Below are 26,701 nucleotides of genomic sequence, written 5' to 3' on the forward strand. Positions count from 1 at the left end.
TCCGGGAGACCTTTTTTTAAAATGAATGATGCTGGTAAAGCAATGTCAAGAAGAAATAATCAGATAAAAAGTACCCAAGTAAAAACTCATGACCACAAGAAGTCTTAACATAGGTGATGCTGAATGTCGGCAATCACACAATCAACACATGGAACTGTGTGATGAATTCCAAAGCATATACTAACAACACACCCTACTAAGACACCTGTTAAGACTTCCATTTATGCCATAGGTATTTAGGTATGATGAACTAAAAACATATGTACTTATAAATGCATCTGACATGCAGATGTCCAACAACTTGCCAAAACATGAGGAGCACCAACATCACTAAAATCAAGCTGCTGTTGCAAACCTCCGAGAAAGGCAGTTTTGCACAGAAACAGACTGCAGAATTTTGCAGGGAACCCACAGAGTTTTTAATCCTCTCCACTGCCCCAGCATTTATGGAAACTCTAGGCCTTTCCCTTGCTTTGGGCAGAACAACAGTCAACAGCCTTTCTTAAAATTATTGGAAAGATGCAGATCTCCGCCAGGGGATCCGAAAAGAGAGTTATTCATCTGTTCAGCTATGGGATGCATTATTGGTGGTGTGGAGCACACCGTGTCTGCTGGTTTAGAACTGAAGTATTCTGGCCAGCGTTGTCCTCAGAAGTTCATTAGATGCTCCTGTGTGCCATGAGGGTAACAGAAAGGACAGTGCGAGTCCCACTTTCCTTTCGGTTTCTTTGTCAACTCTGAATACAGTTTGTGACATTGTACTAATGAGATGGAGGCAGGTCATGGAAGGTACATGTGGATAACACCCCCATGCACTTTAGCTACCACACAGAGAAGTCTTCCCTGCTTCTTGGGAGTGTCTGTCTATAAACCACACTCCTGAGGCTCACACACAGTAATCTGATGTGCGAGAGTTCAACTAAAAATAGACGACAATAAAGTTCTGCCAAAAGAGGTGTCTGTTCTGAGTCGTTCCACCAGCAAATGAGCAAATGGTGTTTCCAAAAACTATGCGTGGAACCCTGTATGGCTGCTTTCCAGATGTCAGCAACGCAGATGCATCTCAAGGAAGCAGCGGAACATGCTTGATGTTTGTTAAAATGAAACATTCAATGGGAAGGGACCTAGAAGACCGGACAAACATAAAATATAAGCCTTCATTATTGCTACTTACAAAAAAATGCTTTGTGATACTGCCTAAGATATGGCTTATCCAAGTGGTAAACATTTTAAGGAAGTCTGGGCATGAACGTTCATGTCCTGCTTATTGAGGCAGCTGTCCCTAGGAAGGATGTATTTATACATAAAATTCACAAAAATATGCTGTTAAACTCATGAATGTATAAGGCTAGGAAGTACAATCATAAGCTGCCTTGTAGTTCCAGGGGAGTTATTTTGAATTAATGGAAAAACACTTATTAAACCCCCAAGGAATCTAGATTTCAGAAACTGAGTAAAAAGTGCTCTTCTGTGAGAGGAAAACAAACCTTCCCAGCTCCTAGATACACCTTCAGAGAATGGACTGGAAGTCCAGATGTGTTATCTCTGTAACCTATGATCTGAGCCCACATCATTTGCACCATTGTCTCCAATCTCACCTCAATTAAACTTGCTTTTCATTGAGTTATTTTTTGTTACATAAATATCTATTTGTGGAGGCTACCATTCAACTGAAATTGAAAATCCCTTTCAGAACATCCCCTTTTCTTTATTGTTGAGGCAACTAGAATGTTTGAAATTAATTCCTGATTCACTTGAGATGATTTTCAGCATTTTTGATCCAATGCCACGGTCCTACCAGTCTGATGACTGAAAACATCACTGTTTCTTGCTGATCCTTTAAAAAAATGAAAGCCTTTGATCAATACAATGGGTGAGGGTCAGTCTCAGAAAACTAGACACTCAAGAAAAACCTCACTCATGAGAAAATCCACATGGAGGTGAAAATAGAGGTAATATACTTACAGAGATATCCTCTCACTGTAGTTGGTTATTTGCTGGAACATGGTGCTGATACTTTTATATTCAAGTTATGTTAAAAATCCTCCCAGTTAACTCACCATTAGCATGACTGAGTCATGCAGTTCACATTTTTATCACTAACAACAGTGATAGGTACATTTGCAGCATATTGGAAGAACTTCAAAGTAATTTACAAGCACTAATGGTAAGGAAGCCTGAATCCTTATTTTGCAGGTGAAGAACACATGTACAAGACACTTCTGTGCTTTTGTGTGAATCACTGCAGCAGAAACTGAACTTGAATTAACTACGACCTCTATCACATCTATACGAACAGCTTTCTGAAAGAGCATGGTAAACATAGGAAGCTGTCCTGAGAAGAAAACAGAAATAAGTCATTTTCAGTGTAAACCTCTTAACAGAAAGTCTAGCATCTGTGTGCAACTCCCATCTCAAAAGCTAAAACGAAAACCCAGCAAAATCCAAGAACAAACCAGTGCATGCTGTATTTCTAGAGAGAACTTTAGTCAGGTGGGGTAACTTCTCTGTCCCTTCTTGGCTCAGTCCATGACAGCAATCCCTACCTGGCAATCAGTCTTGTTTGGAGGATTTACTTCCTGTTATGTAATTCTAGACTTTTCTTGCAGCTTTGAGATTTCACTTTACATGTATGGGTGAGAAAGAAAGGAAGAACGACTCCACAGAAGTTTCAGATGCTTTATTTTTACTGCCGTACACACCGTTTTCTGAGGTGTTTGGCACTAAGGGTGCAATGTATTAAAATGATTGATTGATTGCATTTTAAAAATAGAAGCACTGTTCTGATACTGGGATGAACTATTATCATTAAGATATGGCAGAATTTTAAACAGCTTTGAAGCTGCACCCTACCGTGAATGTAAAGCACCCTTCCCCTTCCCCCCTTCCCCACGTTATACACACAAAACAGTCTTTCATAAAGGAAGCGAGTAAATGCCACTACCTTCACTCCTCACACAGTCAGTGCCACGTCCACAGGACCACAGTAACAACTCTGTAGTGTCCTTTCAATTCCCTTTGTGCGTTTTTCATTTGCTTTCAGTGAACTTGTAGCCCCCCCGCCTCTTTTTATGAACAACATTCTGTGCTGCTCCATGGCAGAAGCTTAATCATAGCTATTTTGAAGGTCCTTATGTTTAAATATCCTATATATTCTAGATCAAATCTTGGTTATCGAAGGGGCTGTGAACAATATTGGGAATAAATAGGGTGATTTGGTGGCCTAGTACCGTGTAAGCACGTTCTGATTCAGAGCTGGGTGAACGGCTCAGCTACAGGGAGACCCTGCCAGCAGCACGTTCGTGCCAATAGAAAAGAACAGTTGATGGCATCTACCCAAGGTCAGCTCCTCGAATTCGGGAGCTGGTTTTCTTCCAGGCACTGTAAAGTTGCTTGTTTAAATGCAGCCAGTCGGCAACAATTAAGCGTCTAAATAAAACATGCAGATTTTGTACTCCTTTTGAAATCTCCTCCATGCCACGCTGTTTATTTTCTGTTTCTCACAGTCTTCATTATCCAACAATCAGGCTACAAAATGGCGGTCAGAGGCAGGCAGACATTTTGTAACTGTCTCATTAAAAGCCTAACAGAACAATGAAAATGCGCCGAATGAAAAGAAGCAACCCGAGGAGCCAAAAGGAGCATGTAGCACTATGACGACCGAGCTTTTAAGCAAACCCTTTATCTTATTTTGTAGCAAAGTTAAAACAAAGCCACGCCGAGAAGCAACCTGACGGTATTTTACCTCCGTGCAGGCAAAATATAGTCTAGGGCGGCCCTTTTCAAACACTTTCACTTCGGCGAGTGCAGCTCGTCGCCCATCGGAGCAAAGACTCTTCTGTGCCTCTGTCTACTGTGTGCCATATGGGCTTCAAGACCACCCATTGACAGTGACTCAGTCACTATAATCTTAACCACATTCTTCCCTTGAAAGTCCAGACACTAATGTTTTCTATTACAGCTACAGAAACTTTACGGTCTTCGGCAAAGCTTTTAAAGCACTTGCAACAAAATCAGCGAACGAACGTCTAAAGAATGGAGCCTCCATCGCTGCAGATAACTTTTCATTCAAATTTGACTACCTAATGTGTCATAGGCTAAGCACAGCAAAAGTAGAACAAAGTTAATACCGTAGCTGATAAAAGCAAAAAGCCCCAAGAATAAAGAAGTGTGTTCCTTTATTTTATTTTGTTTAAATTGTGTGCCCACCAGACTGCTCATAGAAGAATTAGCAACTGATGTATCCTAAGACGCAAATACACAAATCTTTAAGAAAAACTGCAAAGCACATGCTACTCATTAAAGATTTAGGCACCTGCCAAATTTCTGGTTTAGAAATTCAGACATTTTTACACTGTTTGCTGTGGAAAACAAACAAAAAACCCCGAAGTAACCAACCACATACACAAAACCCCAAACAACAACAAAAACAACAAACAAACAAAACCCCCACAAACCTACAACAACTTTTAACTATGTTTTTGTCACCTTCCTATAAATAAAAAATGGCTGAGGGGATTTTGCTTACATTTTCAACGATACAAAATGAGCAAAGTGGTTGGACTAATGTATTTGAAAAGGGGGATATAGGTTTAAAAAAAAGCACCCTGGAATTGCATAATGAAAAAACCATCATTATTAATTTTAATGCAGCTTTGTTTTTCAAGGACTTCTAATATAGAACTTAAAAAAAGCCAGGTAAGGAATAATTACATAGACCTGCTGAAAACACAGGCATTATATAGCTACACTGACATTAGAAGAGATTAGGTTAAAGCAATGCATCTCTGTTCCTGCTTCTCTCTTCTCACAAATACTCACACTCTAGTGCAGTGCTGCTGCTTGATAGTCAATGAACCAGGTAATGAAACGGGCAACTGAATGGGCAGAAATGGCTGGCCCCCAAAAGCCAAAGTTAGGGACTCCTTCCCAGAGTGTAGGTGGCAGAGTGAGCACAAATGGTCTGGAGAAGCTTATTTTGAAATTTTATCTCTTGGTATGAAATGGAAGAACACTGTTGTGCCTGACTGCATTGAAATAAAACTACTTGAAATTAAACTACTTCAAGCCCCCAGAGAGAGCAGGGTAAAATGTTCTCAGGAAAGGGAAGAATTTAGCTTCCAGCTTACATATGACTGTGGCACATTTGCCAGTAATGCTGTATCTCTCTGTGCCTTTACATGTGAGAAATTTTCAAGCTACACACCAAACCTTCCCTTACAAGCCAGTACGAAATACATCAAGTGAAAGGCGATTTGTTTGGGCCACCTAGACCTGTAGTATGTGTATATATATATAAAGGTACAGGAGGAGAATTATTACCACAGCCTGTACCCTCGGCGGAACCAGAGCTGCCCGGCACAGGCACATGTGTGATGCTGTTAACATATGGTGGAGGTCCCGCTCCAGACCGTGCTGCAGCAAGCCCTGGGAGACGCGTCTGAAGGGTCCAGCTGCTCCGCGACCCCCTCCGGCGCTGGCCCAGAGGCTGCGTCCGCCAGCACAATGCAGCCCTCTGTGTTTGACGGGAGATGTTATTTCTTCCGAGCCATATTTCGCAGCGTCCCGTGTCTTTGTGGCGGGGCTAGCAATCTGCCGAGCTGCTGTGACAACAGGTGGGACAGCTCTTTCAAAACTTGAACAAACCTGCCAAAATGCGGATGCCTGCCAAGCTCGCTACACAGGCGTTATGTTCAAAGGTTATGACCCGTCTCTAAACCAACTGATTTAAAAGCAATGTTGATTACAGTCGTCCTTCTCTTTCGTTACAAAACCTCAAAATCGTGGAAACAATTCTGAGTTGTGTTACAAACTTGAAAACGGGCCAAAGCTCATGAAGAAGTTCCCTAAGGGTCATGATCCTTCAGAGTTAAGCTAACTTCAGTCTAAGCTGGGAACTAAAAGCTCTGAGTTAACACAAGGTTTCGCACAGGAAGTGTGGGAAACCCGTGGTTTGACAAGATTTCCTTGCAAAGCCAGGTGAAGTTCTGTGGTTTCTGTGATATTTCACAAAGAGTGTCTGGGTGCCTTTGAACTTGAAACTCAAAGCAGAATCCAGCAGCTGCAAACTTAAACACAGCAAGACAAAGATTAAGAAAAAAACGCTCGCATGAGCTCTTGGGAAGAATGTACTGAGTTTCACCTGCTGACACTTGAAAAACCAAAAGTCTACGCACCATACTGTTCAACTTTAATCTAAATAAAACATATAGGGAGGTATGTTAGTGGCACAGTTGCATTACACTTTTGACTTACCTAAGTAAGGAACCTGTGGGTGGACTGCAGAGTCCCTGTTAATGTTGCTGCCCACTGCTGCTCTTGCAAACACTCACAGTGATTTCTAGACGTTATGTACCGCCATCACAGAATCACAGAATGTCAGGGATTGGAAGGGGCCTCAAAAGATGATCTAGTCCAATCCCCCTACCGGAGCAAGAACACCTGGATGAGGCTACGCAGCAATGTGTCCAGGCGGGTTTTGAATGTCTCCAGAGAAGGAGAATCCACAACACCCCTGGGCAGCCTGTTCCATGGGCTGGATCACAGACCCTTTCCTAGAACCACCAAAGCTACCAAGGCTTAGTTTCAACAATCAGGAGGGAATGAAAGAGAGCTTGGTTCTAGCCCTTACATTTGGAGAACTGGAATTAAAAAGAGAAAACAATCACAGGGATTTGAGGTCTGAAGTGGTATTTTTCTTCAAATAGCTCTTTCCAGTCATCTCCTCTAAAACGGCAAGCTTTCACGGGTGATGAAACAAACGTCTTGGAGTCACTTCCATGAGGGGTATTGTATTAGTTCATGACAGGGTAAATCTCTGTGCTATTTGGCATTTGTTAGGTAGCTGATATAGTCTTCTGGTCACAATAAAGAGCATCTTGTAAGCACAACAGGGAAACCAGTGTGGTAGAATACCATTTGCATGAGCACCCGTGGTCTACACCCATATATTAATAACTTAACAGCTTTGGACTGCTGTATGTTAGAATAGAAATGATTATATCCCGTAGGGAATTTATAATATTGTATATTTTGAAAGGGCTTTTCTTAATAGCACAGAAAACAGGAGAATCTACATGCACCACAATCAGTTGTAAGGGAAAAAGTGAAAATTAATTTAGGCATGCAGGAAACAAAGAAGAATAAAGGACTGTAACCATTGCAAAGAAAAAGGTAAAATAGCAAAGAAAAAAAATGAGACGATTACAGACAGATGGGAATAAAGACTAAAAAACAACTCACAAAAATTGGGAGAAAGGTTTAGAAATAATACTGACAATAAGGTAACAGGGATAAAAAACGAAGCATATTCATTATGGCACAGTTCTTTGACACTTTTTTTTTTGACGTGTAGTAAACTTTTTGAGCAGTGGAGAAACACTAGTACTATTTAATTTTTATTCCACTGTTTAATCACTAGAGAAAGAGAAAAAAAATCCTACATTTTGTCAGCACAAATTTGGTCTTTGGGGTTCTACTTCTTCGGTGAACTTTGGTGAACTATTTCTTAATCACCTGTAAATGCTGGAAATTACATATGCTGATCCTGGAATAACACTCCCCATCCCCAATTTCCAATTATCCTTTAACACAGCCAAGTTTTAAGAAAATTAACCATTTGTACAGAAAGTTCACCTCAGAGTCACTGGAGCATCTTCCCTAACACTGTACTTGCTGTCTATCTGACTGAGAGAAGTTTTGGAAAAGAAGGTCAGAAAAATATCTTGTGGAGAATCACGAAGTATCACATCTGGCTTTTTAGTGATGTTCCCTATAGTTTTGTGTCAAACATTTTGACAAATCTGTTTCCTAATGGAGGAGCTTAATAGTTGTATAGACAAGAGAGAGTCAAATTGATACAGTTGTGAGCGTACAAGTGCTGTGGTTTTTGATTATGAACCTGGATAATACTGAAGTTGTAAAAAATCATCTGGAATAACATGAACTACAGCAACAACAGACCCAAGAGTGCTTTCTTGTTAGTTTAAAAAGTACTGGATTTACCATTATGACCTAATGTATCCCTTTATATACATTCCTTTTCTCTTCATCATTTATGTAAGACCAGTTGCCATGACAACTAAAAGAATTGTTTTAATAAGGCCATGTCCCCCTATACTTTAAATACTGCAGGTTCCCAAGACAAAGAAATCCACTCCCCAACTCCAAAGATACAAAATAGTGCAACATAAAAAGAAGCTAAGAAAAAAGGAAAGCAGAACCCTGCACACCAAACGATTTTTGCATGGAAGTAGCATTTCTGGTCCACAACTCCAAGCACAAGCTTACTGCTTATTATAAGAATTATTACCCATACCTCCTACATCCATAACTTCCCTCTGTGTCCCCATGGCAAACCGATCAAAATCTGTCTCTCTTAATTGGACTCCAATAAAATAAGCATAACACAATGCCAGTATTACGAGGATACAGTCTTAAATGCTAGAGCTCTATACCTACTGAGAGCAAGGCATCAGTTAAAATCTGATGTGAGGTAGAGATGAAAGGCTCGTGAAGTGCCAAGGGAGAGCAGATCCTGTACATCTGAGCAAAGTCTTCAAACAAGACTACACAGATGGCCCAAAGGAGGCATGTCTTTGAAGGATCAGGTCATTGTAGTGTAAGTAGCAATCCTAAAGTTTACTCTTAATTACAGAGGCATGGAGGTGTACCGGTCAGCACAAATAACCAGAGCCTGGCGGGAAATGCTGGCAAGGAAAACGTGAACATCTTGGTTCACTGGAGTGAAATGATAACTCTCCGAATTCTCCCTGCATGTTGGCACTCTTCAGACAGGGACTTCTCTGTGCTTTGTGCTGGCCTGGCGTGACTTCTACCTATTCTGCACAGTTATCCGGACCACTAATAGTTAACAGAAAACGTACAGAAGGGAACAATCACACATTGTCAAGGGAGATGAAATTAAATATCCCAGCAGACATTCCTGTTCATACGACATTCTGGCCAACAGGCTTCCTCAGATACTTCGGTGATAACAATACAATTAGTTTCATTATTAATGCTAATTCAATGAGAATTTAATGGAATAAATAGTTCAGATTAGCAATTTCTTTTAGGAATTCTGGGCTGGCAACACCAACGTCTATCTCCCCGTAAAGCAACAACAGACAACTTAAACTTCAGATCTGCCTCCTCTGCAACATTAGGCATCACATTACTAACCCAGAGCGAGGTAATCATTCTCCTGCCAACCTTAATGAGCTTTCAGCTACCTAAGTGGTCTTCAAACTAACAGGCACGGCTAGTATTAGCAGCAGCACAGCCACCGCAGCGTGGTGTTCGCAAGGGACTGATTTACCTGCCTTAGAAGCTGATCTCTTGTACTGTCACATCTAGACAGTGTCTGGGACCCAGACCAGCCAGCCAGCAGCTGGTTTGGGCACGTTCTGCTAAGATACGGTTCTAGCACGGGCTTCAACGCAGTTCTTACTTATATGACAGTGACTACAGCGAATAACAGCACTCGGACTAGCAGGATGATTTGATTAGCGGCACAGCATGACTGGATTAGCAGCTGATGCACTGTGTTAACTCAAGTTTGAAGTCTCTCGCCACTTCTCTATTGCATTACCAATTTAAACATCAGTAGCACTTGTTCTTCAAAAAAAGGCTCCCAAAGGACTGGCTGACTCAAGTGAAAAGCACCGCTCCACAAAAACAGAGGTTTTTGTGGGTGAATAAAGTTAAGGCCCCAGTAACGCTTGAGTTGGGTCTGTAGTTAACACTTCAGTGAAGACAGATCTTTATTTTACACATGCACGCTCAAAGTTTATAAGATTTTTATGCTCTTTTTTCCCCCACAAAGTATTTATTTTTCTGAAATAAGTTTAGAACTGTGTCATTAACACCATGTTTCTGATTTTACATGGGGGCTGCTTTTTAAAGATGTTTTGAAGCATAAATTCTGCACAAACTATTCCATATAATTTTTTACTTTTAAAAGCTTCCCTCTGACACATTACATATTTCACATACAGATTACCTGGTTTAAAATAATTGTTTACAGGAGTTTTACGTTCAGAGTTTCCATCTTTTATTCCTTCACAACTGTGAAAGAGTTAATCTCGCATCTTAATAGGAGTTTGCCCTTAATAAGAAAGCATTAAAGCAAGCCAACAATAACAACCTAAATGAAGGCCATTCTTTTGCCTTTTGTCAATATTTTCATAGTGGCAAACAGATCAAACACAAGATATTTTTTAAGGCTTTTATTTTTTCCCTCTTTGTAAATCATAAATGCTTTGGTATATTTAATTTCAAAATGAGTTCCCTGCGGATTAGGCTAACATGACAGACTAAAAAAACCCTCCCAAATCCTGCCATATCTTAGATGGAAAATTACACAAAATGTTCTTCTGCTGTTTCCCGCTGCTCATTTTCTAACTATTCCTCTTTCCCCTGCACCTAAAGACCAAACTGTCTGCGTTAATAATAAAAGTTCCATATACTATTCTGCGAAAAATACTACAACACATACTTTCTAAATAAATTAAGGACTTAAGATAATATTCAGAGGCGAATACTCAAGTGCCTAAATATTTGCTGCACCACACATATATACATGGCATATTCATGTGGGAGGAGGCAGAAAATTCCTCCCTGCAACATGAACTCGGCCTTTGAAAAGGAGAGCGAATAACCACATTTTGAGACAGTCTACATAGGCACTACTTGGTGTCTGTTTGTGGGAGAAGGGTTTGAAATGCCTTTGAAGACACAATGGGTTGTTACGCTTGAATCTGCACCAGTTTTAAACCTTCCTAAGCAAGGTCAGAAGACATTTCTGCTCAGCAAGGGGTATTTGCAAGACTAACTTTTCCACGCAAGGGTCCTGGTCAGACTCTGAAAATATTCTCTGCAATACCTGCTTGTCTGAGGACTTGAATGTCCCTCCTCCTGTCCTTTTGTCCTTACTGGTTATATATGACCAAGGGCTCCTCAATGAAACGCATTTGTTTGATGATAAGTCCTTTTCCTGGAAACAGCTTTTGTATAAACTGTGAACTCTGGTCCAGTTGTGGATGGGAGCGACAGGACAGCTTATGGAGGGGTTTATTCTGTGGCCTCAAGCCAGAGGGGAGGTCCAGGCTGGACCGCCTTCCTCTTCATGCAGCTCAATCAGAGAATGGAGTCTTAAAACTAGAAGCAAAAGTGACAGAACAAGCTTTCTGTTCGATAAATCATCAGCTCCTCCAGCTGGCCCCAGGCAGCTGTCATGTCTACCAGCACGAAAAGAGCCCATCAGGAGAGCGCCATGAAAGCACCTGGGACCGCCACGTCCTCAGGTGCTCGGTGCCCCACCTGGCCCTCGGCCAAAGCGAAGGCATCCCCTCTAGAAATTTTGCAAGACTGGTAAAAGTAGTGACAAATTACTTACAAATGGCATCCTAAGTTTTAACAAATTTATTTGGAGCGAGAGGCGGGCACGCAGCTTGAACGCATAATAATCAATGCTGACTCGCAGAGAACAAAAGTCCCAGTTGCAGCTTCAAAAGATTATGAATCTCAGCTTTAGCACGGACGCAGTTTTGGTTACTTACCACGAATTTGAAACAATTGAAGTGGGTTTTTTTCTGTGTTTATTTTGGAGCTGGCTATTTTTAAGGTCACAGTCCCTGCTAAGGGAGGAAACTCTGTCTCTAGGGTATTAAGAATTAAACAGAGGAAAGAAAAAGGCACAGAGAAAGTAGCTGTCTTACAGCGAGAACTCAAATGTTTTGTTTCCTTCCTTGTTCAGTCTGGAGTCAAAAAAGAACTTTACAGTAAACATTAACTCGTTGTTTTTTGTTTTGTTTTTTTTTTAAAAAAAAAGAAAACAACAAATGTAATTCTGAATTTCACAGGAATTATTTTTTAACTTTTTCCCTCATGGAATCTCTTCTGATAAACTGCAATATAAAGGGACATTATAATTTGTCAGCTTTCTTTTTTAGAGCTTCAGAGGTTAGGCTCACCAGTCTCCTGTCTGTGGTGGCTTATATAAGGGCACCTAGGTCAAGCCATGTATTTTATGCAGGTAGTGTTCTGACTTGGAGATACAAATCCCCACAAGGAGGTGTGGGGAAGGCAGCAAATGTTCTAAGAGCCTTGGAAAAGCCAATTGAGACAGAAATCAGCTACTGCAGAGGGCACATATTGTGCTGAGACCATAGACTTTTGTGCCAGGAACCAGAGGAAACCAGTGCTGAAGGAATGGTGTGGGAAATGACGGGAGCGAGTGAAGAGAGAGACAACCAAGGAAATTCCATTGCAGGGAAATGCAGCACCCACTTCTATCAGCCTTCAAGTCTGCTCTGTCCCTTCTTGATTCATGCAAGATGTTGTCACAGCAAAGCTGCACCCCATAACTAACAAAAGGAATTCAGTCCGGGGTCTTAGGTGTTAAATAATGCAAAGAAGGATCAAAGACAGCAGCTATATGAAAAAAAGCTTCTTTCAGAACTTAATTGCTCATTTGCAAAATATCAATGTTATTTATTTAACCAACTATGACCTTTCTTGATGCGCTGGTCATGTAAATGCTTATGTGTGGGTGTCAGAAGAACATCATGATAATAAAATACTAATGGCTTAGATCATGACTTTCCCAATTTATTTTGCTGGGATAGCATCCCTAAAGAAATAGAGCTGTATTGTACCTCACTGAGGCAGGGATTACAGCTGGTTCCAGTTCTGTCTCAGGCTCTGCATTTGCAGAAGAGAAATACTCTTGGATACATTTTTCATATGTCTTTTTCTCATGTGCATACCATGAGAACTACACCTGAGATTTTCGAAATCCCTCCTTTTAGCTAGCCTCTGCTCTTCTTGTCTCATCCCAGATTGTGGTAGATGTCAGGTATGTTCCTCCAACTGCAGCACCAAGAAGCAGTATTTTGAGGGGCACAGGATGTCTTCCATGGCCCTAATTAAGCAGATAAATCATGTCAAGGCAGGGAACTGCATGTGCACACCACTCCAGATGACATGTAATGTCAGCTAGAATTGGTTAGGGAACACCGTCACATCAAGAAGGCTAGAAAGCGAAGGAAGACACTCCCATGCCTTAACAGTGGTGCAACGCCAGCCATAATCTGTTCCTTAAAAAGATGTCAGCAGTAAGATATAATGATTAAGGGAAAGGCTCTAGTCTCTACTTATAACTTGGGCCCAAGTGGGATAAGGAACACAAGAAAGTGCAGCAGTTCCTGAAACAGCAGATCATAAGAAACTCTGAAAAAAAAAAAGGCGGGGGAGGTAGACAGAAGAGTTCTACAGAGTGGAAAAATAAGGAAGAATTTATCCAAATGATTCTTAAACAGTGTTATTTTGCTTCAGAAAGGGCACTCTCTGTCTCACGCCCAAGCATTATAATAACAACCTATCTTCTGTTTCAGTTAGGATTCTCAAATTTGGGACATTAATAAAAATAGGACAGGAACCCAGACGATATAAAATAATTTTCTCTTCAGAAACTGTCTTGTAGATGTATACACAATCTTTCTTTAGGCAATATCTGTGTGTTCATATGCAGCCTGACCTGAGTAAGGTACATACCTGTACCCTGCTTTCCAGGGACACAGAAGAGCTACACAGCTTTTTCTTTTAAACACCTACATAGATATTCTGCAACATATGTTAATGTAAGCATGCAAAAATACAGCTAAGAAGTGACTGCTACTGGTATGAAGGGAAACTGTGTGACCTCTCAATTCCATTTAAACACATTAGTAGGCTTTAATAAAGTCAAGCAATATTGTTAGCTATATTAACACAACTAAACAGTCCTTGAGGGATAAGAGAACTCTGCATACTAGAATGAGAGTATCAGTAAATTTAAGAACTAATAGTATTAAAGCCATATGGTTATCAAATTAAAAAACACGCTTTTAAGAGTTTGGGAAGGAGACTAAAAGCCTGTAAAGTGTATTTAGCAACTACACAAGAATTAGGTGTGTGTTTCGGGACTTGCTTTATTTAAATTGTTTTGTAATCAGTACATATTTTTGAAGGCAATGAGAAACTCTTCAAGCAGATGATACTATTAAGTGGAATTTGAATATGAGAATATTCCTCTGACATGCTGAGGGAATGTAGGCTTACCAAGAAAGATGTTATAACTGAAACGTGAATAATTAACTCTGAAAGAATGTGGAAGCTGCATAGATAAGAAGAGCCCTGTGCTACACTTGACCAAAACCAGAATGCAACACTGAGGGACTGGAAAGTTTTCAAGAAGTTTAGGCTGTGGCAGGATGTTCTAATTAAGCATAACTTGCGGAAGGTACTGCTTTTGATTTGCTAGCCTTCTGAAAGAATAAACACTTCCCAAAATTTGAACAGCCTACTGTGTTTTTAGCAATGTTTCTTTAAAGCATTCTGTAACTACAAAGGAGCAGAAAAAAAAAATCTGTTAAAGTGAAAGACCACTTTCTCAACTTCTTAATGCACATTAGATGACTTACCAAAATGCTGCTTTTTTGTTTTTTTGAGTCACGCTACTTCTAAGTCTCCCTTGCTTGCTTTGACATCGTATCTGGAACACACAATGATAAGCAGACATTGGTTTGCATGTTATCAGTGAATCTGGAATAAAGGAAATAATTTTGTTCAGAATTACTTTTATTCTCCACGCCTCAAGGAACACAAGCACTATCAAACTTCAGTACTGACACACCTGAAAATTGCACTGAGCTGTCAAAGACAACATCCCAACTCATCAGAAGCCAGAACCAAATGATTCCATAGAAGTGGAGGCAATTTTAAAATAAGGTCTTCATCCACAAAAGCTTCTTACCCATAACACTTATAGTTCAGCTGATGCCCAGGAAGACCACTTAATTTTTCCGTGTTAGGCCTGTTTTCATTGGCATGCTGTTCAAAATATGACCATTGCTTAAACAAACTGGAACATATTGCGAGTCTCAGATTTTCACTGCGACCATTTCCAAAACTCTCCCTTTCGAAAGAATGCCACATTTGTATTTATGAACAGCATGGCTCATGCACTTTCATACTGACAGGAATACTTTAATAAAAGCAAAAAGCTCTCGCTTTTTGTAGCTCAATCTGGTGAGCATGCAAGGCAGCAACCCAAAGTATCAATCTAATTAATCTCTATGGTCTTGATTTTATACATTAATAATCTGATAGCTATTTTTATCAAAATCAAGAAAGAGTTAATATGACTTGGTAATGGAATAATGAATCTCCATCACTGCACTGCAACATCATGCTGTACAGAAAGAATACAGTATTCTGATGATCTCTGCAACAATTACATAACTTGTACCTTCTGGTTTTTATCATCAACTGTTTCTCAGTTGCCATAAGATCCCATAAAATAGTGTGAAGCAAGGAAATCCTGTTGCATGAAATGCAAGAAACTAACTGGGGGAAAAAATTCATCTTCCTTTTACGCTATGCTTTTTTATCTCAGGACTATCAATCAAATCAACCTTTTGGGTTGTTGAACTCTCACTTTATACCTCTTCAGAAAGTTATGCAGAAATACGTTTCCTCTTTCTTCCAGTGCAAGGGCCGTGCAAAAATCTACTGCTGACAAAAGCAGCAGCACATCCAACAGTGAAAAAGCCTGTAAATGTCACTGGCAAAATATATTTTAATTAAGAAGCAAAGCACACCCATGGTGGAATCTGATTTGTGTTTTACTGCTTTTAAAACTTCACAACTTTCTAATTCCAAGTAACAATTTGCCTACCATTTTGGTATGGAAGCGCAGCTTTTTAACACATCACCAGCTAGCTGTAGTTGCTTTATTATTCACATATTCTTTTGCTTTTCCCCAAATAAAGCTCATAAAAAAGGAGTTTCGATGGGGCTTGCTATCTTGAAGAAAAAGGTTTAAATAACACTACAGCAACAAAATATAACTTCTCTCATATTTCTGTTTCTCAGATTTCTGCCTTTCTAAAGACATAAAGCAGTATTAATAAAATACTCCAAATAGCAGCTGCTGTAATAATTATCCAACAGAAAAAAAATGTTCTGATACAGATAAGAGTGTATTAAATCCATTCACAATTAGCCCAATTGTGTCCTTCAAGTTAAAGCGAGTAGAGCAGGAAGCTGAGCTCTAAAGTATAGTTCATGGTATAGTCTTCATTAAGCACCTGCTGCCAGAGGTACTGAATAGGCCCGAAATCTGTTATTCCTCAAAGGGCTGCACCAAAAATGCAGCTATGAATTAAAGAATTATGCCAAGTTGTGTCTGTGCCTAACTCGGGTTGCCCTCACGCAGAGACGAGTATGTTCTTTGCCTGGGCTCTGACAGTTGCCTGTGCACGCTTATGGTTTGGCTACAAAGAGCAAAACTCTCTGTAGGGTGCTTTACTGCAATTTGATTTTCAAGGGAGGAGCAGTGTTTAGTCTTGCAGATGACATTTGCCAGAAACTGGATACATTCTTTCCCTCCCCAAAATTATTTTTATGATAATCGGTACAAATTAGGTTCCCAAGAATAGACTGCTTTGTTACACATACAATGTCAAACTGAACAGATCAACATCTAATCTATTTTATCTTCTTCACAGATTTTTTGTTCTAGAATGGATACACACATATTTGCCTATATCTGTACTGCAAGTGCTACTCCATTATTTTAAATAATGTTGTTAAAACATGGCGTAAAATAAAACAAATACCAATATCTTTCTAAATTATAAATAATAAATTAAAAAGGAAACCAACGCTCAGCTTTCACCATCAAACCTATCACTTCAAACTGCTCTGCTTCTGGAAGGAAATTAAAATTTTATGCCGCCAATACTGAGAATCCAATATGAGCCTGATCCTTTGCACATGGAATGCTTTGCTTTTGCTCCAAGCTCTCCAAGCCAGCTAAGTTCTGGTTATCTCCTTCACACGCCATGTGTCCTACAGCACATTAAGCGACACCACTTCGTGCCTCCCCTGGAAAAGACGGTGCCAGCGCTTACACCGTGTTTTGCAAGCCTACAACCAGCAAGTGCTAATTTCACAGATTAAACAGGTTTCCTCTAACCGTAAGCACAATCTATGTATTGCAGTGCCACTAGGGATTACTTTCTGCTTTACTCGATCCAGAGCTTTACTATATCACTATCCATTATAACTGATGTGTATTTACCTATTCATATACATATCCATAAAATAAGATTATATGTTCTATATTTTTAACCTCTGAAATATGAATATAAGAATTGTCTTTGGTGACAGTCTGCTCTTTTGTCTGTGTGTTACCAGCAAAAGAATAACAATGCTCAATGGATTTCGATCAAGAATTAACATGAGGAATGAAAAATATTTTATGTAGTTCCCTTTCTTCATATGCACAACTAAATCAGGTGTGTCTTCTCAGTATTCATGCAGATAGGCACTGTTTTCATAGTTATAAATAATCACTGAGATTATCCTCACAGAAAGTGGGGAACAAACATACACAAAAACTTTCTGTTTGGTTTATTTATACACCGTATTTCACAGCATTTTTTTCCTATCAGAAGTCAACCAGTTACACATTGCTGAAAAAAACCTTGTCCAACAACAGCAGGGAAAGAAAAGAAGCCTTGGAATTAGTTTCTCAAAGAAACTAAAAGCAAACCAAACCAGGACGCAATATTCAAACGACATAATATTAGAAATGATATATCAAATTTTACCAGCTGGGGAAAAAATGGCAAGCTAGGCATATCCCTTTAGCTCTCCTATTTTGTTAATTCTTCACTAGTGCAAATGCCTACAAAACACTTCAGCTGAATTCCAGTTTAATCTCTCCCTAGACTATCCTGGAGACATTCCATTTAAATATGTTCTCATTTTCTCCATGTCATGTTATGTGTTTCTTCTCTGGAAGTGCAGAGTGTTGTCCTGAGAGGGTAATACAGGTAACATTTAATATATAATTGCAGAATAATAGTAGCATTTATCAACTCTGAATTCCACTGGCTCTATTAATTCTCACAGAATAGACCCACATAACTGAGGTCTCCAGCTCTGGGACTCCAAAATGCTGTAAACCATTTTTAGCTCCAGCAGCAGGGAAGGAGGAAGACAAGAGAAGTCAATTTGCATGAAGACCAGTGACTAAAGCAAGTCTCTGTCCTGTTCTGGAGGCTTGCCCTTAGAATTTTATCTTACTTTCCCCAAAATACAGTGTTTGTGCAATCACAAGGAAGCAAGGAAAACTAACTATCCATAAAACGTATTTGAGTTTCCCTTTCAATAGCATGTAAGTTTTCAGCTGCAGTTTTGCACCGAGCATTCTTTAGTTCAACAGCAAAACAATGGAGGAATTGCAAAGTCTAAGCCAGGGGTGTCAAACTCATTTTCACTGGGGGCCAGTAAATACTACATTTATACAGTCCTGAAATTACATTCGTCCCTTTGAAGGTGACTGTGAGGCTGATGTGGCCCCCAGTGAAAATGAGTTGGACACCCCTGGTCTAAGAGGAAGTCTTTAATTTCAATTTTCTTGTCCAACTGTTGATAAAAATATCCTCAGAGTAGACACTAGACACTATCAGACCCATATCTAGCTCTGAGGATGCAAATGGAATATGTAAACTAAATGATGTACCAACCAATACGTATTGCTAAGGCAGATATAACCTTGAAAAACACAAATTCACATCTATACATCTATACACATCTATAATCCAGCAAAAGACAGTTTACAAAAAGATCACTATCTTTGCTTTTTATTAGCTAATGGTATATGCTGGTTCACCTGCAATATTGTTGTATTTTCCAGAATCCTACATTGAATGAAGTGGCTGCTTTACCACATGCACTTTAACTATTATTTCAGCATCACTGGAGTAGCGCAATGTGAACAGAAGTTGTATTCTTACCTCTACTTCTAAATTGTACTCCTGGCCTGAAAAAGTAGAATGCATGTGACAAATTCAGTGTACTTTGTACTTTTCATCAGTAACACAATGCATGTGAGCGGTTCTCCTCATCTCAGAGAAGCCTACAGTGAACACCAAAAAAACACTTGGAGAGCAAGTTCATACATGCTGGACAGAAACCCAACCTTTCTAAAGACTTAAGAGGATCTAAATATCCACTCTTCTTTTTTGGAATTTGTTTAGCAGCCACAAGCCTGAACAAAAGCTAATCCACCAGCACATGTGAGAGGATGCTCACTTCATACTCCCAGGCTAAACAGCTTACTTGAGCCCTGGCACCCAACAAAAAGATTTAACAAAGCCTTCATATAGCTGGATGCATATTTCCTTTCAATATTAATATGTTAATCCAGACCAATGCAACATGGATGAACATCTGAAAACAGCATGCCTATGTGAAAACGGTATGCCTGCATTTTACACATTTTTATGAATTATGAAAGCAGAAAGAAGTATCAAAGGTTATGTTTAAATTCATTAAACTTGTAAGTTTATCTAAACACAGAAAAATGAGCACACTGAAAAATAACTGAAAAATAGCTTCAGTCACCAAAATGAACTAACATTAGGTAGGGAAGGGAAATTTGTATTTTGTTTTAATATGCAATTTTAATGTAACACCTAGTTAGGATGGTATTTGAGAGTTCACATAAATATTTTAACATTCTAAATTGCATCTTTACTGAACTGTACATAATCACCTTCATTATTATCATTTTCACTGAAACAGAAACCTAGTAAACATACATTTAATTTCAGTACCTTAAAGCAATAACAGAGCTGTACCTTTGTGTTCACTCTATGCCCATCTTTGCTGTGCCCAGGACTATGTTCAACTGCAAATGATTCCTTAAGCTATAAATGCAAAGTAAGATACATAACTGGCTGCATGACTGAACCGGCCTCCGGAAGGAGGATGCAAAATCTGAACTGTCACCTCCAACTCTGTTTCTCAGTGACACGGAGGCAGAGTTCCACAAATAGCCGGGAAGTTATATTAAGAGGTTGTGTGATGTCCTGCCAGGGGCTTTACTAGGCTTCTAGAGTACAAAGGTCATATATTATTTATTTATAGACAAGGGGGATACTGTACAAACCATATGAGGTTTTAAGAAGCTTCTACTTCTAACCTAAACGATTCTGTGAAATAATGCAGCGTACACTGCATTTTGAGAAATGGCATTAAAGTACACCTATAACTGAAAGGTGTCCTCTTTAACTCTTACATGGTCTTGATTCAAGAAGAAAATCAAGACGTGCTTAATTCTTGCTCAGCTGGGAAAGAGCTTACCTTGCTTTACGGTTTAAAAGAAATTTACGGGAGACTTCTGTCTCTTTTAGATAGTTAGATTGAGCAGTGCCGAAATGAGGATTTCTCTTATGGTTTGTAGAGCATTTAGCACAGCTGTATCTTTTTTTTCTCTACACATAAAATGACTTTCTCCTGTGCATTTGTGTAGCATGCTGCATGAGATGCTGTAAATATAACCACTAGGAGTCCATCCTCCTCAGCCATAACATACATCACTTTAGGATAAAGGGGGTGGTTAAGATTCGATTCTCACCCCAGTTCTGCCATCTAGTAAGTGCAGTCGCTTGGCCAAATCGCTCCTGCGTTGCCTCTGCTCCCCTGGGAACAGGTAGTGGAGCACTAATGTTTGCCAGGCAGCTGCTGTGTGGCTTAATTATCCCCACAAAGGAAAACAGAATTGCTGCAAACTGTTGTACAGCGACTTGAAATGCATGCCATGTCTGTCAATAGGATCAGCAAATCAATCAGTATTTTGAGTACATACAAATACAGGCTGTTCTCTTAAAAAAGAAAGACCTTTTCCCCTTTTCAGTTAAAGAAGGGACTAAAGTAGCCTTCAGTCCTGTGGTGAACGCTGCCTTCCCTCCCACTCTTCACTTATTATCAGGCTGGAAAACTAAAGCATATTGTGCCTCCCTCTCTAGACACTGTTTTTATTTTAACATTACTGATTTTCAAACTTGACAGAGCCTTTAATAAGACATAATAGGAAAGCTGAATGTCAGTCCCAAGAGTCAGAAAAACACTCCATTTTAACCTGTCTGAAATGCAGCAAACAGCTTCAAGAAAGAAAATGAACAGACAGAATTACTTAAGTATTCTGTCTTGAGATACTTCTATTGTATCAGTACGAACCTTGAGTATACACAAGACATATATGCCCTCTGGAAGATGTATGAAGTCATTGATTTTAGAAGTTTATATTTGAGATTTTTTGCTTAGGATGCATTTATTTTGATTATAAACTGTATTCTGCCAATTCAATTTAGAAATAAACTGATTTCCTACCCTGTCTGAAAAATACAGCTATTAGTGATCTTCTTAATACAACAAAGGTGGTCCACACCAATCCCATAATGCTGGGGTTTATGGTGTCATTTTACAACGTCTTGATGGGCAGTACCATTTTCTGAATGCATTGATCCTCCCAGTTTTCTTCCAACTTCTGCTCAACAGGAACACATGGCAGGAATAATAATTCCCATTTTTTACCTCTTCTGGCATCTCAAGCTACTTCTGACATTTCTTTTGATGGGTTCCATCTTTCACTGCCAGCAATATACTGTCCATGGCATTTTCCTACATCTTCTCACTTGTTGTCTTTATTCCTCTCCATTGTTATGAAGGCTTTTTATTTTTTCTGTTTCCTTCGCCTTTACTCTCTGCCTCTTAAAAGAAAAAACAAACTACCAAACCCAAGAAACTTGTTTTATTTAAAACACTGGATTAAGTTTGAGCATCCAGGTTTATTTCCTGCACTAGAAGATTTTCAGAACAGTTTCTCTACTCTCCAGTGCTAAAAGCCCACCACTGATGTCAAATTTTCAAGTGAGCTCAGCATAAACTAACTCAGGGCCAACAGAGCTGAACATTCTTGAAAGTCCAGCCCTTCTGTTCTTCTGCCTAAATAGGACCTCACAATTTTTTGACATTCTGGCCCCAATTTTTCTGTGCCTCAGTACGTCATATGAAAAAGAAAAGGTATTTGTCTTATCCCAAGCTTTATCTTCGCATAAAAGGCATTTAGGATATACATGACCGAATATTGTACTATACACAGCTTGTATTGAATTTTAACCTGGAACTCTACTGTAAGACTCATTTAAGAACTCCATGGGTATGTAATATAATGTCATACATTATATTTACAATAATAATTTCCTAAGAAGAAGATTTGACATTTAAAACAGCTCCGTTTCAGTGGACTAAAACGTGCAGTCTGTTTGCATTAAGAAACATTCTCAAAATGAAATCTAGTAAGGAAAAACTCCCACAGGCAGAAAGACTTTACGGTGACTTAGTTAAAATCAGTCTCTCAATATCATGATTTTGCACGTTTGTTTGGCTGGTTGTTTGGTTTTGCAGGAGTAATCTTAGCAGTCTGCAAAACTTAGTGAGTAAATAGTAATTTTAATACTTTGTTTTTTTTTTTTTTTTCCATTGCTTTCCATTTGAAGCTCTTAATGTGTTTTACAGACACAGCAAAGGACCCTTTATTAACAGAAAACGCTACAAAGGGGCAACTGCATCTGAGGACAAAGAGCAGCTGAGGCAGTTGCAATTTGCTCCTTTCCAGCTCTGCCCTCTGTGCCCATTCGGAAGGACAGATAAATCTGCTCACTCTTTCATGCCATAACCTGGGGGTTTGGTGATGGGCAGAGGCTACATGGAACCTGTCATACATTATATGTGTTCGACTGTTATGCCCGAGAGAGCTTAAAATCAGTCTAACCTTAAATGCACCTTGTGACTTTTGGCAATGTTGAACGCATTAACCGCTGGTGTGTTTATAAAACACTGGTTCTACCAGCAAAGAAAAGGTACCATCAAACTCTTACAGGGTGGAAAATTTGACAATTTGACTCCTCAAGTTTTTCTGATCTCCTTTGTCTTTTTAGGTAGTATTTAAGCATTTATTAGCCCATTCCAAGGAGATCTTGTGTCTCAATACGTAACAGCGTGATGATTCCTGTTCTTCCTGTCTTCTTTAAATGGTAGAGTTCATCACGCACCTTTTCCCTCCCCACTTCACTCTCTCATTCATCTCTCTTATCACTGGAAAGCTGGATATCACTGAACATGTTGATCTCAATGAGATCCCAATTAGGATCAGTGCTCTACACAAAATGAAGATGTCCAACACACATAAAATGCTAGCAAAGCCAAAAGCATATGGGTATTATCAAGCAAATATTTAAAAAAAATATATATATACATGTTTCAGCAGCATTAAATTTTAGAAATAGCCATGTGTCTTAAGGAAAACACCCAGACTCAGTAAAGTACCCTAGCATATACTTAGTCTGAAACATGGCAGTCGATTTAAACATATGCTTAAACGCTTCCTTTACCTGGAATCTCTCATGAGTTTTTCTGCTGTTACGAAATACGCCTATGCTTATAACTGATATGGCTGCTAAAATGTAATTTCTCTTGAAGTACAGACCTTTCAGGTTAGTAGTTATGTCATTTACAAGCCTAGCCTGCCCTGGATTATTTAACTGTGTTCTATCTACCACTCTAACTTCAAAAAATGAATCACATTTCAAAAATATAATCTCCGTAATCCTCTACCAGCTTTGCTGTCAGATTCCATAAAGTATCCTTCCATCATGAACTAGCAGGAGGTGGTTTCAAAACAAACAAAAAAGTGGCTCTTCATAGCACACATGTTAAACTGCGGGACTCCTTGTTACAGAATAACGTGGCTGCTCGGAGGTTGCAGGGCTCAAAGGGAGACGGCACAAGTTCACAGAACAGAAATCCACTGTGGTTACTAAACAGAAAGAAACTATGCCTGGCTGTGTATATCTCTGGGACGGCTGAACACCAAGGGATTACTTAGTAGAAATATGATATACAATTTCCTTGTTCTTACACACTTCCTTAGGCATTCGGTTTTGGCCAATGCTGAGGACAGGTGACAGCCCGAGCGCTGCTGGGTGAGTCCTGGGACTAAGCTCACGTGCTCATTCCTAAGCTCAGGCGTTCCAGCCCATCCTAAAGGGAACTCCTACTCCTTGGACACTGCTCTTGAGTGAATGATCAGCAACAGTTAAACAAAATGTAAAATATGACAGACTGAGGCTTAACCAAATCCTGTTTTGGCCTACTGGCCCAAATAGAGCAGAGGTGGCTCAGCATTTGTAAATTTTCTTATTTTAAGGAAAAAAACTATCCAGCTTATTCCACCCAAAACCAAATAGCTCCAGATACAGTTTTAGAATAATAGCGGTTTCATGATTTTTTAATGTAGTCCACTTTTATATTCAAAATTAAATTTCAAACAAAAAGGTAATGATATTCAACAAAATCAGAACTGCTTTATCGACTACCTCAAATTCTACCCATCAATTACCAAGTTTAATGACTTTTAATTCTATCTGACCAGCAGCACAGCTGCCCCCAGTATTCTTACCTGAGACACAGTGCAATAATTACTGAATCTGTAAGAAATGCACTTTTGCCTCTTCACAGTTCCTATCTATTCCTAAAAGAATCAGGCGTAAGAAGAAATTCTACCAGAAAAGTTTTACTCGTGAGATTGCCAACTGATTCTGCAGATTCAGCTAAATAACAGACTTCTGTGCACTTCTCTGAACAGATCCTCCTAATCGCTCTTTACAGGATATGAGAACAAAATTAGAAAAGGGTCAGGGGATGCAACTAAAGTAGCACAGAAACTTCACAGATCTGTATGTGCCATTTAATACTTTGGGAGCAGCCACGTATTTATTTTCATCTTTTAGGTGGAAATTTTAAGATGCGGAATCTTGAAATGGGTTATAATTGTGCCAACTGAAATTTCATTCAAATAGACTTGGCAATCAATTCCACCACTTATAATCCATCAGAAATGCTTTGGCTGCAGTGTAGCACAATGGACGTAGTTACTTGGAAACATGCTTTCAGTTTCAGGAATGAAAGGCAAATGTTAAGGTTTTAAGAAAACTACTGCATTATTTAGATTGAAGGTGAGAATTTTGCTTCCTGTCTTTACTCAAAGCAATCCAGCAATTTCCTTGAAATGCTGAAAATTGACTTGAATTACCAGAATTGAAAGTATGTCGATGTGATTTTAGCTAGGTGGGCTTACCGTCAAGGTGCATGGTCTCCACATACTGTTGGAGACTCGGGATCATCCTAATTTTAATTTCTTTGTTTTTTGAAGTGTAGTGAGAGAAAAATAAAGCCCTTCTGAGGTTCGGGATATAACCCATCTTTATATAATTTTTAAGGCTAATTTTCTTGTGGCTTAAATCAATCCTACCACTATCTGCAAGAGGCTACTGGGATCTGTCCTGTGAATCTCCTCCTTTTCCCCTAGCACACTCTCCATGATGATCTCATCCTCCACTCATATATCTTCACATTCCATCTGGAGGCCGATAACTCATAAATCTACCCCTTCTTTCATGCCTTGTCTCATTCCAACTCATCCTGTCTCATGTCTCCTCTTGGGTGTTCTGTTGTCAGCTATGAGTCATTAGAAGTCAGGCTTAATTCACATCTAAAACGCTTTATAAAATGCAATATATACTAAATAAAATCAATTAATGTTTTTGTACATTATCAAGGAAACTAAACTTTTAATCCACTAGTTCAGGAACTGCCAACATGAAGGCTGTCAACTAAATCATCATTACATCTTATTTATTTATTTTCTTCCTCCCCAGTGTCTCCATTGCATTTAGATTTTACAGCTGATGTCCAACTAACCACTGCTATCTAGTCTTCATTTTGCAGTAGGAGCTGCTCAGGCCTGGGCTGCATAATAGGCACAAACATCACCATCAACTTACCAGCACCCAGACATCACTCAATGCAGAATCAATGTTCAAAAATGTGATCAATACTCCTGCACTTTCTGAAATAATTGCCTTGGTTACAAGATGCAGCAAACAGGAATTAAAGAAGTAGTTAACACAATTAACTGGAATAATCCTGCGTCACATCTTCTGTTAGTATTTTGACAGTAATTTTTCCTATACTCTGTGTAGAGTGTTTTGGGATGAGAAGGATAAGGGCTCTAAGAGCTGACCAAAGTTTTCCAGTTAGGAGAAGTTCCTTTTGAAATGCTACTATCTTCTAGCAATAATGTGATCATATACTGACTTCAAGTTTTTCAGGTCCCAAAATTACAGAAAATTTGTGAAACAGAATTTCTCCTTCTATGAAAATCTGCATCTCTTGAATATAGCAACACTTGTAAGTAGCTTTTTTACATTATAATTATAATTTATTTAGAAAATAGTGTATCATGTTACTGTTAGAAATATGAAAGGTTTCCAATGAGTATTAAGTGCATTTTTTTCCCCAAAGAAGGAAAAAAACCCCTCTTCCTTTCTAAAGTAGCTTATTACTCATACTTATTCAAATTATATCTAGTATGAGATTTCTAAGAGGAAAATCTGACTTTTAGATTTTTCTTAGTTTGAGGAAATTAGCAGTACTGAACGATCACAACATGAAATTTGAAGTTAAGCTTATTTTACCCATAACTACGAGGTTTTAGAACGTTAAGTAAAGTCAGTAATTCACATCTAAAATACTGGGGTTTTTTATTTGACCATCACCTTTGGGTACAGAATTAGTGCTTAATTTCACGTTCCAGAACGTTCTCAGGCACTACTCTTCCTATCTATTGTCAATAAAATTTGTGTAAGGCTCATTTCTCCTGTCTTAAGACTGTTAATTCTTCTGAAGGAACTGCATAACTGAGTCGTTAAACACTTTTTAATCTCCAGTGTACTTATTT

At 39.1% G+C, this 26,701-nt stretch overlaps 1 long non-coding RNA gene across 3 annotated transcripts in view; it reads right to left on the reverse strand.

Annotated features, from left to right (window-relative positions):
- Positions 1-26,701, reverse strand: part of LOC309446003 — a 101,764-nt gene that overhangs the window by 27,756 nt on the left and 47,307 nt on the right. For all 3 annotated transcript variants that reach the window (XR_014185395.1, XR_014185396.1, XR_014185397.1), the window contains exon 5: positions 14,466-14,536. This is a non-coding gene — a long non-coding RNA (uncharacterized lncRNA). The remainder of the gene's footprint in view (positions 1-14,465; positions 14,537-26,701) is intronic.

This window comes from Streptopelia decaocto (genome assembly GCF_964273445.1).
Source record: "Streptopelia decaocto genome assembly, chromosome: 1".
Taxonomy (NCBI): domain Eukaryota; kingdom Metazoa; phylum Chordata; class Aves; order Columbiformes; family Columbidae; genus Streptopelia; species Streptopelia decaocto.